Raw genomic sequence first — 16,886 nt, 5'->3', positions numbered from 1 at the left:
TGAAGATGTCTCTGAACCTAAATATAGAAATTTTGAGGCTCAAGAATGAAATTTTAGACTTTCTGCAAGGTTCAATCTCAGAAAATGACCATTTTGCCCTTTATTGCTTCTGGAGAACTGAAATGTGCCGATTGAGGGCAATGTCAAGAAAGTGAGTGAAAATTTGGGGTGTTTACAACATGCACTGACGAGGTTTTTAAGCCGTATAAGTCCGAAATTCGGGAACAAACCTTAAGAATATATTATAAATTAACCCTTAAAGTTTCAAAAGCTAACTCATCCAAAAATTAGACACTTCTTACTTACACAGTAAAACTACGCGATTTTCGGGTCGCGCGTATAAGGCAGAGATACAAAGCACAGTCAATTTACATCAAATTACGTGCTATATCTCATAGATACACAAAAGCATACATTTACAACTTAAATCAAACAGTAAAGCCCTCAGAAAATTCGCGGGTCTTACACTTCTTGTTGGAGTGTTTCGCACTTCCACACGAGAAAAGTGTTTCCCACCTCTGCTGCACCTACAAAACCCAGCCACCATAAGATTAACCAACAAGGGAGAATATGAAATGAGAAGATTTGAAACAGAGACAAGGTAGAAGGCTTGGATCTCAAGCTTTTCTTCATGTCTTCAATGGAGATGGAATGAGGTGAGGGTTGAGAAGGGGCTGGAGTAAGATTTGTGCCCCTAGGGCACGAAAACCAAAGCAAAGACAAGGCTGAAATGGGCGTGTTCTCCCTATTGACGTTTTGTGCTCTTTGGGCGTTCTTTCAGAAAAGTTGTTAAAAAGAAAAGATTTGCTGGGCACCTCTTTCTGCAAGGGGTTTTTAGAAAATAGTTTTACAAAACATAAATGGGCTGGAGCTGGGTTGAATCTATGTGTTTTGACCCAAATCCAAGATCCAAATAGGCGTCTGGATCCAAATCTTCTAAATCGGCTCCGAGATCTGACCCGTTACACTGTAAATGCATTAATTTCCTCAAATTAACTCTGATTTCGATGAAATTCGAACCAAAGCTCTATAACATCATTATGCATCTAAGTGTATGCTTTAAACCTATAGATGATGCATTTATACAGTGAAAACATGTTAATAAAACATATAGTTTATGCATCATCAAATACCCCCATGGTAGAATAATTGCTAGTCCCTAGCAATACACTCTACCATGTAATGAAAATATGGACTACCCAATAACATGAAAGCTCTTATTAAATAAAAAAAAAAAAAACTAACTCACTTTCGTAGGAATCACGGTTGCATTTAGCATATGCAACAAGCCCTTTAAACCCCTTGGTCACCCAGTGGACGAGTAAAGTCTCGTGAGGGTTTGCAGAGATGCTACCCACAAACATCAATATCATGCATGAATAATTTTTCAGAAATAATAGGCAATTAAGAACTCATTGTATACAGATATTTCATGTAATCTACATTCTCAAACACATTCAGAAATTATGCCACCATAGTAAAAATTATTTTCTTTCACTTCTCTAAAACTTTAATTATTTATGAATTTTCCCAGAAAGTCAAGTACTATCATGTTTTACTCATTCATCCTCACCTGTATATTTTCTGCACAGTAATTCACAATTATTTACAAGCAATGAAATTTTCTCTTTCTTTTTCTATTGATATTCAATTTTTTACTCTTTTTCATTCTTCTAACTTGAGCACTATTTCAAATATCAAGTCTCATGACCCATGTAGCGAGCTTTAGGTCAGTGACTCCCAAGTCAGATAACCTTAGGGCACCAGATACAGAGTATCCCTCAGACTTAATTGCTCGAGTCACTAAACCTTCTATTCTAATAGTTTACGTATAGTTTTCCTCTCATCATGTGCAATGTCTCTATCTCTTAGGCTTTCTATGCAGTTCATGTAACAAGCCTTCAAATCGGTGGCTCCCAAACCAGATGGTTTTAGGGCACCAGGTGTAAAACACCCTTCAGACTCTACTTACTCGAACCACAAAGGCCACAGATATCAACTCGATAAGAAGATGATCTCCTTCGTTATCCTTTTCGTAAGAGACTTAGACATTTCAACTTGTGTCTGAACTCCACTACTTGGATTCACGAAGAAATCAACAACTAAACGTAGCTCTATTCTATTAAGCTCATTTTTCAAAAACATCATTCAATTGCTTCATTTTTCCACAAAACACACAGTGTATACTTATACTAAAGTGATTCAAAACTTTCTAACAATCAAATACTATCTTTTCTTTTCTATTTCATAAACAACTACTCTATTTAAATCAGATCAGAAAAAAAAATTCACATGGGGCTTACAAATTTTCTAACTTGTCAGATCATGCAGATAAACACTCATAAATGCTACAAATTATTCTTGAAGACCTACTTTTATGAGTTTTAAGCTAGCAGACATAAAGAAAAATTTTAAAATTTTATGCATCTAAACCATCCACCCATGCTTGAATGACACTGTCCCTAGTGACATACAGAATAATGCAATCATGCAATGCAAATGCACACTACAGAACAATAAAATGAATAAGGAGAAAGGATTGATACAACTTGGCATGCTCGAACCTCTGAAGTTGTCGATTGACTGGACTTTTCACCACCACTATGCATGTACAAATGCATAGTTTTCTGCACATCTGGTCAATGTTCTACTCTTGAAGGCTTCTTCATGACTGGTTACTTTGACTCATCCATTGATGGATCGGATGTTCATACATGTAAATAATGAAGTTCAAAACAAAAAATGAAATCAAAACATAATTCAGAATAAAACACATGAACAACTAACTACTTTATTCTAATGTACATATGATACATCCTAAATTACAGTTAATAAAATAAAACACTAACATATAAAACAACTACACTATGTCAGAATTATTCTATCAATGCAAATAATAAACCTAAATCTAAATCTAAATCAGTAAAACAATGAACAAAGTAGCAGCTAACCTATGTTAGAATTAAACTAAGATAATCAATCTAATGTAAATTAGCAAATTAGCAGCTAATCTGTGTTAAGCTATGTCAGAATAATCTAATTACTTTACGTAATAAAAAGACAATTCTACTCTAAATCAGAAAGTTAAACAACTAAACTATTTTAAACTATGTTAAAACAATCTAATTAATCTATGAAAACAATTCTAATCTAAAACACAATAGTAGTAAATACAGGAAATCACTACTATTTTATCTAAGACTCACATGTCTAATAAATCATTGAAGCATGGAATTCAGTGAATATTAAAAAAAACAGCAAATGAACCCTATATTTTTCTAACTATGTTAATTCTACAAACTAAAACAATTAAAAACGACTAAACTAAACTAAACACATATTAATAAACTGATATCTCAGAAATACTCAGAATATAATCGCCGTTCCCCGGCAACGGCGCCAAAATTTGGTTGTACTTTTTGCAATGGGTATTTTTAAAACATATTTTGCAATGAAAATAAGGGAAACTCGTCAATCAAAGATATAAAAACCGACTTTTCACCGAAGTGGCGAGTACGGGTCGAATCCACAGGGAACAGGATAAATTATGAAATAATTCTAAAATAACACTTTATTAATATAACAAAGTTTACAATCTATGTCAATATTACAAATTAAATGAAATAATACTCTAACTATGAAAATAAACTAAAATAGGAGGCTAAGTCTTCTGCAGGTCTCCAGGGGCAAAACTGTCTTTTCACAACATGTGGATTGGCACCTCATATTTGAATTACACCTGTGAACCTGTTCTAACTTATCAACCTACACAATAAAAACACAAAGTTAGTAACAATTAATACTTAAATCTAAATTATAAACTACAACTAATGTTAAACGAATTCTATAATTAAACTATAATTAAATAAACATAGAACACTAAAATTAAACTGTCTAATTAAACTAACTAAGAAAATTAATTCTAATTAATATAAATTACAGTTAATTAACTAGCTACAAGACTAAAAAACATGAAAACTGCATAAAATCAGAGAAATAGCTAAATGATTGTTTTGTCCCTAAAGAATGCAAAAGTGGACTCAGACAGCTTTTCGCAAAACACTATTTTGAGGAGCCAACGAATTCCAATTTTTCCGAAATCACTTTTGTTCTGTAAAAGACAGATTCAAGAATCTGACACATTTTACAGATTTGAAAAATATGTTCTGGATCTCCAGATCTAAGTGTTTCAAAATCAGAATAATCTAAGAAATCGCAGGACCCGAAATTTTAAAATCCGAAAAAGCTGTTTTCACAAAACGCTTAAAACACAGACCAAATCAACTCGGATCGAGCTGAAATTTGGTTTGCAGACAGTTAACACACAGATGTGAAGAATGGAGAAATAATTTTTAGAAAACTCAGTAAAAATTCACATGAAATGACAAGTGCACGATTGGGTAGAAATTAGGGTTTTGGCTCAGTGCAGTATTCATTGATTTGAATCCACTAATGACATTTTACTTTGAAATCACAGACAAATACAGTCCTAACTAAACCTAAGCTACTGCTAAACTACAGAAAACAATACCAATTAAACTAAGTTATAAAATCTAAGAAATAACCTAAACAACTACTATTAATTCTAATCTACACTACTTGTTAAATCTAATTTAACCTAAACTCACTAACTAACTAACTAAATTAATTAACTATCTAACTAATGTTAAAAGTTAATAGAAACAACTACTAACCTATGGTCATGCTAACTAAGGTTCGGATCAACTATCTAACTAGGTTAGTTACCTAGGGTTAACTAATGCTAATCACTAACTATGGCTCGCTAGGGTTGACAAGGTTCGATTAGGGTTAGTAGCATTAACTAACTAACTAAGGTTTAGACTAACTAGGATCGGTTGTGGTTAGTAGGATTAACTAAGGTAATTAACTACCTAGGGTTAGGCATTAATTAACTATCTAGGTTAGTTGACTAACTATGATTACTTAATAACTAGAGTTCTAGGGTACGGTGGGAGTTAGTAGGGTTTAACTAAGGCAATTAAGTACCTAGGGTCGACTATGGTTTAGCTAGAGTTAACTAATTAAAACTACTAACTAAGGTTAAACCTAACTAAAGGGAGTTAGAGTGGCGGTTTAGGATAGGACATTGGATTAAGGTTCACGCCACCTAAGGTTACTAATTACACTAATAGTTAATTCCTAATTTAAATATAACCTAGAATTATTACTTACCTACTTAGACATACACGATTTTGACCAACTAATCCTAATTCAAACTGTGACGCCCCAAAACCCCGACCTTGTAAAAACCTTTGGTTTTTGAGCAATTTTTTTTTTTTTTTGAAAAGATTTAAAACGAATAGCGGAAGTACAAAGGGGTAAGCAAAGGCCGCAAGTCTGAGCGGGCCACAGTAAAAGATACAAACCACATATCCATTCCCATTACATATAATATCAGAGTTTTACAAAATGAGACTAAAAACACCCATACAACGAGTCTCTCCCAAAATGAGAGGAAAACTCCCCTCAAACCCCAAAACAAGACACGGACCAAGATCTGCAGCTAAGTGTGGGTCTCAAGTCTCCAACCGTACACCATCGCATCGCCACTGCGCCTACTCATCACCTGTATCCCCATAAAACGGGGTCAGAACTCTTGCGAGTTGGTGAAGAACAACAACATTGTATATCCATTTTATCAAGAAAAGGCACATATCATGCAACAGGTAAAATAACAGATATATGTGCGAGTGTCACGTAAGTGCTCGTGCTAGAAGACTGTAAAACTACAAGTAAGTAGCAGTGCAACAACTGAAACAGAGCAGCAACTAACCAATAAGGTACAACAGTCTAATAGAAGTGCAAGCAGTACTAAAGTAAGCAAGTAACCAACTACTATACGTCAGTCTGTTTGGTTAGTCTTTATGTTCTTCTTTTTAACCTCCTTCGGGTACGCGAAGGAAAAACCCTCGAGTTCTGTGAGACATGCACCCAGCGTCTGTTATTAAATTTCTAGTGTGGTAACCGGGGATGCTACAGAACGAGAAAAAACCACCTGCGGGCGACACGCAGCCAGGAGAAACCTTTCGCAGGGGCAAAGGATTGCAATCCGTACTACTGCAGTAGCAAAGGTCCCTGTGGAGGGCAACCTTGACCTCCCTAACTCCGAGTGACTGGAGGTCAGAGGGCACATCGGCTCCTCAAAAGAACAGGTCGTAGTAACGACACGTCACTCGGGGCTGTACCATTCACCCTCTCCCTGGGTGACCAAATTTGTGAATGGGGCGCGGCAGGATTATCTTGTTTAGGCTTATTCTTCAAGTCGTACCTCCCTTCGAGGTAGTTGTGCCTCGTGGTCCCCGCAGGGTACGCAAACGAGGACTTGGCCTGCCCATCCACGTGCTCAGCATCTCACGGCCACCACGAGCACATCGCCTGTGAAGACGATATTATAACATTTTCATTTTTATGCCTAGGGTGACACAAGGTGTGAGTACACTCTCACAAACCCGGGCCACTGCCCGAAGACTCCAACCGAGTCCCAAACCTCAACAGGTTAAAAGTGTCATACCTTACAGTGCTTTCAGTTCTTTCAAGGAGTATGTCACATCGAGTACAAAACACACCTCTGGTGCATCGTATATCCATTGATATACGAATGTGAGCCAAAACAAGAAGTACTCGACGGACCTGAACGGGTGACATACGTGTCATGATGTGCCACGTGCATAAACCACACATTATCATGATTTGGAACACATATTCATAGAGGCACAAATCTGAGCGATAACAGGCTCAAAATATATATATATATCAACACGTTCGTACGACAACCAGTGTCCAAAGCTTTAAGCATGAATTTCCCAAATACACATATTTCTGCCGCCCTACGTCGGCTACAACACTCAGCGAAACCATTCGCTTAGGGAAGACCGTAGTGTAGACGCTGATGAGTGTCGAGAAAAGTTCTTAAAGTAACCCCATGTGTACGGGGATTACGTCAATACATCCGTGATGTGCCACCGCACTAGCAAAACTCAAATAAGTCAAAACGACGGTTTTCTGCTGAAAACGTCGAAAGACCCAATACTTGGGAAACGTAATAAGGTACATGGGCAGCGTACCGCTCGCCACACTATACCCCTTTCCAAACTCACCACGATGTGGCAGCGAAGGCTAAGGTGGTCATTCTGGACCACTGACGTGACGGCAAGGGTATGATGGCACAATGTGTGCTGAAATGCCAAAAGGCTAATCGTAGCCCACCAGGCCCTATAGGCAGTTCCGAACCATGCACCGTTAGTGCCAAGTGTACAAGACGGCTGCTTGGACATCATACACGTGCTACAAGGAGTCTATTAGTGACTCTCTATCGGTTTTGCCTTCATGCGTGCATTTTCGTGCTTTTTGAAATGGCGGCAAGTGAAAATCACATATATAGGTAGTTTAGGTCTGTCGTCCCAAACTCATAGGGCTGTGACAGCCACCAACACGAGCTTCACTAAGCTCTACACGAGGCTACTGGGTGGGTGCAGCAGGTCACGCAACCACCTAGTGGTTGGCTAAGCTTTGCGGGCGCCCTTAGCACCCCCTGCCACCATAAGGCTCCCACCGGGGTCGTTTGGGCAGCCTGGTCTGCTGGACCAGACCCGGACTGTAAGACCCGCAATTTTTCAGAAAATATCTGAATAAAATTCATGAGGCATTTACCGATAAAAATGGCATTTTTCTCAGAATGCGAAACGAATCAATTCCTGCGAGCCAGTTACACTTAGGATATTCGTCGAATCGCGAATATATGCTCAAACACTCTGGAAGCCATAACTTCCTATCTGAACAAAATCAAAGGATTCCTGCGAGCCAACTTTCTTAGTGGCATCAATACGAAGATAATGGCGTACTCAGAATTTTTCGGAAAAAAATCGCCGAAAACCCGAAATTCTTGCGGGACCCACAGAAATATGGGTGGGACCCACAGAAATATTTCTCAGAAAATATTCTAGAAGATTCTAGAATATTCCAGCACCTTCCAGAGCCTTCCAGCTCCTTCCAGCACCTTCCATGGAAGGGATTCTCAGAAAAGCCCAAGGGTAAAGAGGGGATTCTGAAACTTGGGGCCCAAGTTTCAGAACCTATAAATAGAGGACCCCCCCTCCTTTAGAAAATCGCCAACCCCTCTCTCTCTCCTCCTTTTCCAAACCTCCCCTACCTAGCCTAGCCCACCTGAGCCCACCTGACCTGGTCTGAGCCTGCCTGACTTAGCCTGAGCCTGCTTGACCTGGTCTGAGCCTGCCTGACCTGGTCCTAACCCACCTGACCTAGGTCTGAACCTACTTGACCTAAGTCTGAACCCAGTTGACTTGACTTGAACCTGGTTTGGTTCAAAGTCAAAGTCCAAGTCCTTTTTCGTCCGAAGTTCGAAGTTGATCCTTTTTCGAAGTCGAGCCTCGTTCGAAGCGTTTGAAGCAATCGGAGTCGTTTCTTCCTCAAATTGAAGTAAGTTCGCTTCATTAAACCATCTCTCTCAAGTATTTGATTGTTTGTATATAGCATATACTTTCTGAAGTAGTATCTTACTTTAGTTCTTGGTTGAGCCCTCTAGGACACTTCGGTGTTCACGCGCTCGCCTCGTAACTATCGTCGGATATATATGTTCGAATACGCAGTATATGCGTTCTTCAAAATAGTATCTCACCCTAGTTCTTGGTTGAGCCCTCTAGGACACTTCGGTGTTCACTCGCTCGCCTCGTAACTATCGTTGGATACAGATCTAGGTGTATATCTGCTGATACTGCCGACGCGTCTTATATCGCACAGGCCATGTAATTTACCTTTGCCGTCGCGTCGTATGATGCCAAGGCTCCCTGCTTTCTGTACTTCCGATTACTGCACTTCCGATTATGCATTTACTTACGCCGTCGCGTCGAACGATGCCAAGGCTCCTGCTTTCTGCAATGTATTTACTTACGCCGTCGCGTCGAACGATGCCAAGGCTCCTGTTTTGTTATATATGTAGAATATTTCGTTCAGTTACACACCCTGAACAATAGTATATGCATTTCCTTTACGCCGCCGCTGTATAAAGCACAGGCTTCTGCTTATATTACATATATGGCGCGTAAGTGAGCGTTCAAACGGAGATCAACTCCAAAATCGCCCATGCGATTCCCTTACCGCTCCTCGTACAAGATTCTGCTTGACGAATGAAGCCCCTATTGGAAAGGCTTCGCCTTTTGGCAAAATGCTCTTTACGTAAAGACTAAATCAATTACGTATGGCCTGGCTATGGCCCAAGGTTCCTGCAACCTTGATGGATGCAAAGTACGCACAACGGTGCGCATCCATTTCCCGAGTTAAGCGTAGCGATTTCCCACCAAAGAGGGGAGATGCCGCTGAAATGGATAAAAGAAACGCACGCTTTCTCCGTAAAAGAGAGGAAGTGCTGCTGAAATTCCTGAAGGAGCTAAGAATGGCTCAGAAAGAATGTAGCAGAAGTGCTACCCAGTTATGAAACGCCTTCTACAATGTAGAAAGGTTCGTCGCACCACTGCCGGTAGAGCAGAGAAGGTGTTGACAGAATGGTTGGCAGAAGAGCTGCCAAAACCAGTTAAGTGGCACAATGATGTCCTTTGTTGGAACGATGTCAGAATGACTCGTCTCCCTGACACCTGCAAGGGCATCATACTTGTAAGAGCCGTTGCGCCAAAGTAGTGGTAGCGCCTTGACGAGGTCCTGAGCTCGTTGCGTAAAAATACGCCGAGTAGCCGATCCGTAGAGATCGAGTCATGTGCATGCTCATTGAGAATTATCAGACAACCAGACTCGTAAGGGCCGCTGAGCCGGAGTGTGTTGTTTCCACCGAAAGAGGTGAAGTGCTCGTCAAGGCCGAAGTGCCGAGAGCAGAGTTAAGCATGCATATGAATAAAACCTTTGTTCCACGGTGAAAACCGTGTGGTTGATTGGGGTCGGGTACATACTTCTCAAAGGCTGCCCTATAGGCATGCAATGTTCGTCAAGTAATTGTAAGACCGGCAGGCCCCTTTCAGAATTTCTCACCGAGGAAGACGGTGATGGCGCAGCCTTGAGTGACATATATTTCACCCGAACCTGATAGAGTTCATTGATGACCTTCGTCACTCAGAGGTATGGAGGTCGTGGTTATCCTTAAATATCTAAGGATTGAACCCAACTACTGCAGTAGCAGAATGCATTCGGATACCTAGTAAGGATCTCTTCCGGTATGCTGTACCGTCCTACTAGGGGGATGGGGTCAACAGGCCTCTGGGGTATCTAAAATACATAGAATAATCAACCCCCAGATCGTCGCGTTGTCGCCCAGATATGAGTCCCCTAAGCCCAGGGGAAGGTGCAATTATCGAAACAAAGCATTAGCTTAGGTACAGCGCTACTTTGAATGTATGAGTGGATGACGTTGTTGAGTCAGTCCTGCATAACCTTTGTGAAGGTGTCATGGTCGGTATACTACTGGACCGATTGGGAAAGAACCCCATTGATATCCGTACGACTAAGTGAAGCTCGGAGAGCTGTCCTTAGATTCGTAGGATACGGATGTGCCAAGCATAAAGGCTTGAGCTAGACATCCATTCGTGACTCTGAGGAAGTCAAGGCTAAGTCGTAGAGACTTGAGAGGTTATTCTAACTCACAGCCCTGAAGAGGCTTATGCGAAGTCATGACGACTTGCGTGGATGTTCAACTCATAGCCCTGATGAGGCTTGTGCGATATACGCTAAGTCATGGAGGCTTGAGCGTCGTATTACGAACTGCGACCCTGAGTGGTCTATGCATTTACTTGAGTTGAATAGATAGGTGTTTGCCTACTTACCAGACCATCAGTGGTTCTGACCCCGTTTAATGGGGATTTCAGGTGTTGAACCTGCGTGGCGATATGCGGAGCAAGGCGGCATCAAGTTCCAGGGTTTCTCTAGACAGAGTTGTACTGCTTCCTTTTTATTGAACCTTCACTGCTTTTCTAAGCAGTAATGTTGTAATAAACATATGCTTTCGATAAAATGGAACACTTTGGTGGTCAATGAGTTGCTTGGCCACATACCTGCAACGTGCTCGGAGTTTTCTAAAACCGACGACTCATTATCGTCTTATTCCGCTGCTAAAAGCTTTTCTAAGTTCCGCTGCAAAGAAAAAAAAAAAGAAATCCATGAAAATTTTAACTTAGCTTTGTTTTGAAAATCCGGGGCGTTACAGAATTGGTATCAGAGCATGAGTCTGAGAAACCTGGTTCAAGATCCGTCATGGTCCCGATATCGCACTGTAAGTATATGTTTTTATACTTCTTGTTCTGATCTGGGTGCATCTTTGTATAGATGGCAACTCACGACTCCCGAGGATACTGCTATCGTTGCGGGATCATGCACGATGAGTGGGTATGCCCATATGAAGTCCAAGACTGTCAATATTGTGGCGAAGAAGGGCATTCCGTCAACGAATGCCAAATAAAGCATACCGCCGATATGGGTCGGCGGGGATCGCTTGGTCTTAGGGATGAGACCTCGCGTGTTAGTGGGCCACATTACTCCAGTAGAGAGAGTAGCCGTACTCCAGCAACTTCTGATGAACTACCATCTCTGGTAGGATTTGACTTGAACTTCCTTGAGGGATTTGGTCAATCGCAAGGCTATCAACAGGCATCATGTACGCCTAGCTTGCACAGTTGGGAGGAGGGATGCAACAACTCCTTCTATAATCCCATTATGATTTCAGATTCCTCGAATCAAAGTACTATTATATGGGGGAACAGAGCGGGTACACCAACGCCGAGTCTGAATGGCCAGGAAGAGGGATACAACCTATATCATCCCGTTATGGTCTCGGATTCTCCGAGCCATGATGCCACTGAATGGGCAAGTGGACCGGCATCACTGATCTATCCACAAGATTCGCTTGAGAGTGCGGAAGTGCCGCCCAAGCCAAAGCTAGTTGTGCCTGCACCAAGGCAATGTGGAAGTAAACGATACTTTGGGTTCTTTGGGTCAAGAAAGAAATCCAGTTCCTAGAAGAGACTGGTAGTGTTTTGGAGTCAATAGACTCATGTACCTAGTTTCTCAACGCCTAAAAGTCTGCCAGTGCGGCATGACGTTTTGTTTAAGGCGATGCTTGTGTAAATGTGATGTATATTAAGTAAATAAAACTTTGCTTCGATATATACATTGTGAAACTAAAACACGTTGTTTGTATGTGGTAGATAAATGGCTCCTACGACGAGGAGAACCATACCAAGCGAGGAGTCCCATACTCAAGGATTTCTGCTGGAAACACTCAACAATTTGGTTACTGCCATTCGAGAAACAAGGCCAGAACCAGTCGCACCTCGAAGCGAAAACCTTGGTGGAATAACCTATGAAAAATTCCTCAAGCTCGATCCACCAGTCTTCGCCGGTAGAGCCGATCCTGAACTGGCAGAAAGTTGGGTCGAAGAGACCGAACGTGCCTTCCTGGTGCTGGGAGTACCAGAAGAAAAGAAGACCAACTTTGGCACGTACAGGCTGAAAGACAACGCACGGAAGTGGTGAGATACCACTAAAATTATCCAGTTCTCGGAAGTTGAAGTCATTCCTTGGACTGACTTCCGGAGAGCTTTCATGGATAATTACTTTCCATTACACTCCAGAAACAAGAAGAAGATGAAGTTTCTGGAATTGGAGTAGGGTGGCATGAATCTGATTGACTATACCACCAAATTTCAAAATCTTGAACGGTACTGCTCCCGGTTATTTGAGACCGACCAAGAAAGGGCCGACAAGTACATCAATGGACTGCGAGAAGGGCTAAGGTCACGGGTTATCACCAGCATGCCCCAAACGTTTCAAACAGCTGTGGCAGCAGCTTCAAAAATACAAGTGGATTGGGAGCGATCAAAAGTGATCATAGCAAAAAGGCCCATAGTTGATGGTGGGAACAAGAAGAGAATGTTTCCAAGTGGCCAGGGTTCACGACAACCCTTTCAGAAGAAAAGGTTCCAAGGTGGGAACAACACTCAACAAGTTGTAAGGCCAAGGCAGAACATGGCTCCAAACAACCTGCAGTCCAACCCAAACTGCCCAAAATGCCATGTTAATCACGCAAGAGGACCATGTCCACGTGACACAGGTGGATGCTTCTACTGTGGCAAAGTGGGCCACATTGCAAGACAATGCAGGAAGAAGCTTATTGATGAGCAGAGGAGGAATGCCGGATCTGTCGGACCCTCTCAACAAGTACCACAACGAACACTAGTCCAACGACCCCCACCTAGAGTAGAACAAAGGCCTGCTGCAGGTCGTGTATACGCTGTAACGACTGAACAAGTCGAAACCGGTGACCTCATTGAAGGCACCGTACCTGTTAATGGACATGCAGCTTACGTCTTGTTTGATTGTGGTGCTACTCATACATTTATCTCCGACGATTTCACCGAACAACTCCACGCCTCGGTGCAACCGATTGATAAAATGATCGAAGTATATAACCCGTTGGGTTCACGCACCAAATGTATCCGGTGTGTGAAAAATTTGGATATTGAGATAGCAGGGCAACACTTGCCTACTGATGCCATCCTGATCGATATGATACAGTACGATGTCATTCTGGGAATGAATTGGTTGGCTCAGAATAATGCCAAGATTCTGTGCCGCGAGGGCAGAGTGATTCTATCTCGACCCGGATTACCTAAGATGGAATACCGGTTATCCAAACCAGTCCCACAAAAAAGGCTCATATCAGCACTTAAGGTACAAAAATACCTTAGGAAGGGTTGTGTGGCCTTCCTGTTGAGTCTCTCGGTGGAAAAATCCAACGACCAACCCCTTGAGAGTTTGGAAGTAGTGCGGGAGTTTCCCGATCTGTTTCCTGAGGAATTGCCAGGACTTCCGCCACTTCGTGAGGTTGAATTTGGAATTCAATCCTTACCTGGAACAACGCCGATATCCAAAGCCCCTTATCGTATGGCACCAGCTGAACTCAGTGAGTTGAAGTGTCAGTTGGAAGAACTGATAGAACAAGGGTTCATCCGACCAAGTATGTCACCATGGGGAGCCCCGGTACTATTTGTAAAGAAGAAGGATGGATCCCTTCGGTTATGCATCGATTATCGGATGCTTAACCAGGCAACCATTAAAAATAAGTACCCGTTGCCTCGGATTGAGGACTTATTCGATCAGCTCAGAACAACGAGAGTGTTCTCCAAGATCGACCTCAGGTCTGGATACCATCAGCTCAGAGTTAAGGAGGAGGATATACCTAAGACTGCCTTCAGAACGAGATATGGCCATTATGAGTTCGTAGTAATGCCCTTCGGACTTACAAATGCGCCTGCTGTCTTTATGGACCTGATGAACCGAGTGTTCAAACCATACTTAGACACTTTTGTCATCGTCTTCATTGATGACATTCTCGTGTATTCAGAGAATGAGGAACAACACAAGGAGCACTTGAGAATCGTCTTGAAAACCCTTCAAGATAATCAGTTATATGCCAAGTTTTCAAAATGTGAATTCTGGCTAGACAAAGTAATGTTCCTTGGCCATGTGATCTCAAAAGATGGAATCGCAGTAGATCCTGCGAAGGTCGAAGCTGTGATAGACTGGAAGCAGCCAGAAAATATCACTGAGGTCCGCAGCTTCCTTGGACTTGCCGGATATTATCGGAAGTTCATACAGGACTTCTCCCGAATCGCCGTACCAATGACGAAATTACTGAAAAAGGGAGTCAAGTTTGAATGGACTGACCAGTGTAAGGAATGCTTTGAGGTTCTCAAACAGAGGCTTACCACTGCCCCTGTCCTTACCTTACCTTCTGGTCAGGGAGGCTTCATTGCTTATACCGATGCCTCGGGAACGGGTCTGGGTTGTGTATTGATGCAGCATGGCAAAGTAATCGCCTATGCATCCCGTCAGTTAAGAATTCATGAGAAAAACTATCCAACCCACGATCTGGAGCTTGCCGCGGTAGTGTTCGCGCTTAAAATCTGGCGACACTACCTGTATGGAGAGAAATTTGAGGTCAGGTCGGACCATAAAAGCCTAAAATACCTCTTTTCTCAAAAAGAACTCAATATGCGGCAATGGCGATGGCTGGAATTCCTCAAAGACTATGAATTCACGCTTTCCTATCACCCTGGAAAGGCGAATGTTGTAGCAGATGCCCTTAGTCGCAAGAGTGTTGGCACTCTGGCCAGCCTCACCGGACAATGGAAGCTGATGGAGGATTTTGTCAGTTGGAAGCCATTCCTGGCTGACCCAGGAAAGATTCGATTGTCATGCCTGACAATCCATATCGAGATCCTCGATCGCATTGTAGCCGAACAGTTCAAGGACCCCCAGTACTTGGAATTAAAAGCTCGTACCGAAAGAGATGACACTTTCTTCCATTTAAAAGAAGATGGAGGAATATGGATGGAAGAAAGGATTTGGGTCCCAAATAACCCTGAGCTAAGACAGGAAGTACTCCAGGAGGCTCATAACAGCAAATACACCATTCACCCTGGAGGTACGAAAATGTTTCGGGACTTACAGAGAAAGTACTGGTGGAGGGGTATGAAACGGGATGTGGCTACATTTGTCTCAAGGTGTTTAATCTGCCAGCAAGTAAAAATTGAGCATCAACGACCTGGTGGAAAAATGCAACGGATCGAGATTCCAGAATGGAAATGGGAGGGCATTACGATGGATTTCATCGTTGGATTGCCTCGGTCCAAGAGACAACATGACTCAATATGGGTGATCGTAGACAGACTCACCAAGTCTGCTCACTTCCTGCCAATCAACACTCGATACTCAACTGAACGATTGGCGGAGATCTACATTCGGGAAATCGTTAGACTCCATGGAGTGCCGATTTCGATCATATCCGATCGTGACCCGAAATTTACCTCTCACTTTTGGGAGCAGCTTCAAAGAGCCCTGGGGACGAAACTCAAGTTCAGTACAGCATTCCATCCCCAAACAGATGGGCAATCAGAACGAACCATACAGACTCTCGAAGATATGCTAAGAGCCTGTATGCTAGAATGGAAAGGTGATTGGGATTCCCACCTAGCGTTGGCTGAATTTGCTTATAATAATAGCCACCACGCTAGCATTGGGATGGCACCGTATGAAGCCTTGTACGGGCGACCCTGTAGATCACCAATCCATTGGGGTGAAGTGGGTGAGCGAACCTTGGACTCGCCCATAGTGTTGCAGCATTATACTGAGCAGGTCCACATGATCAGGAAGAAGCTACTGACTGCTCAGAGTCGACAGAAGAGCTACGCTGATCAGCGGCGTAGGGAACTCACTTTTGCGGTTGGAGATAAGGTTTTTATCAAGGTCTCCCCAACCAAGAGTGTGTTTCGTTTCGGAAAGAAGGGGAAGCTCAGCCCCAGATTCGTTGGTCCCTTCGAGGTTTTGAGCCGGATAGGAGAGACCGCCTACAGAGTAGTATTGCCACCGCAGTATACACAGATACACAATGTATTTCATGTGTCAATGCTTAGAAAATACGTTCACGACCCTTCCCACGTCATCCAACATGAAGATATTGACATCCAGGAGGATATGACGGTGGAAGAAAGGCCAGTAGAGATCATGGACCGACGGGAGCAAGTGCTAAGGACAAAGGTCATTCCACTTGTCAAAGTAAGATGGCAACATCACGGAGTCGATGATTGCACTTGGGAGCCCGAATCGGATATGCGGGATAAATATCCTGAACTCTTCACCTTGTACTCTTAGCTGAATTTCGCGGACGAAATTCCTTTAAGGGGGTAATGATGTAAGACCCGCAATTTTTTAAAAAATATCTGAATAAAATTCATGAGGCATTTACCGGTAAAAATGGCATTTTTCTCAGAATGCGAAACGAATCAATTCCTGCGAGCCAGTTACACTTAGGATATTCGTCGAATCGCGAATATATGCTCAAACACTCT

This window comes from Nuphar pumila, chromosome 1, assembly GCF_984573655.1.
Source record: "Nuphar pumila chromosome 1, dmNupPumi1.hap1.1, whole genome shotgun sequence".
Lineage (NCBI taxonomy): Eukaryota > Viridiplantae > Streptophyta > Magnoliopsida > Nymphaeales > Nymphaeaceae > Nuphar > Nuphar pumila.
Note: the sequence above shows the minus strand (reverse complement) of the source record.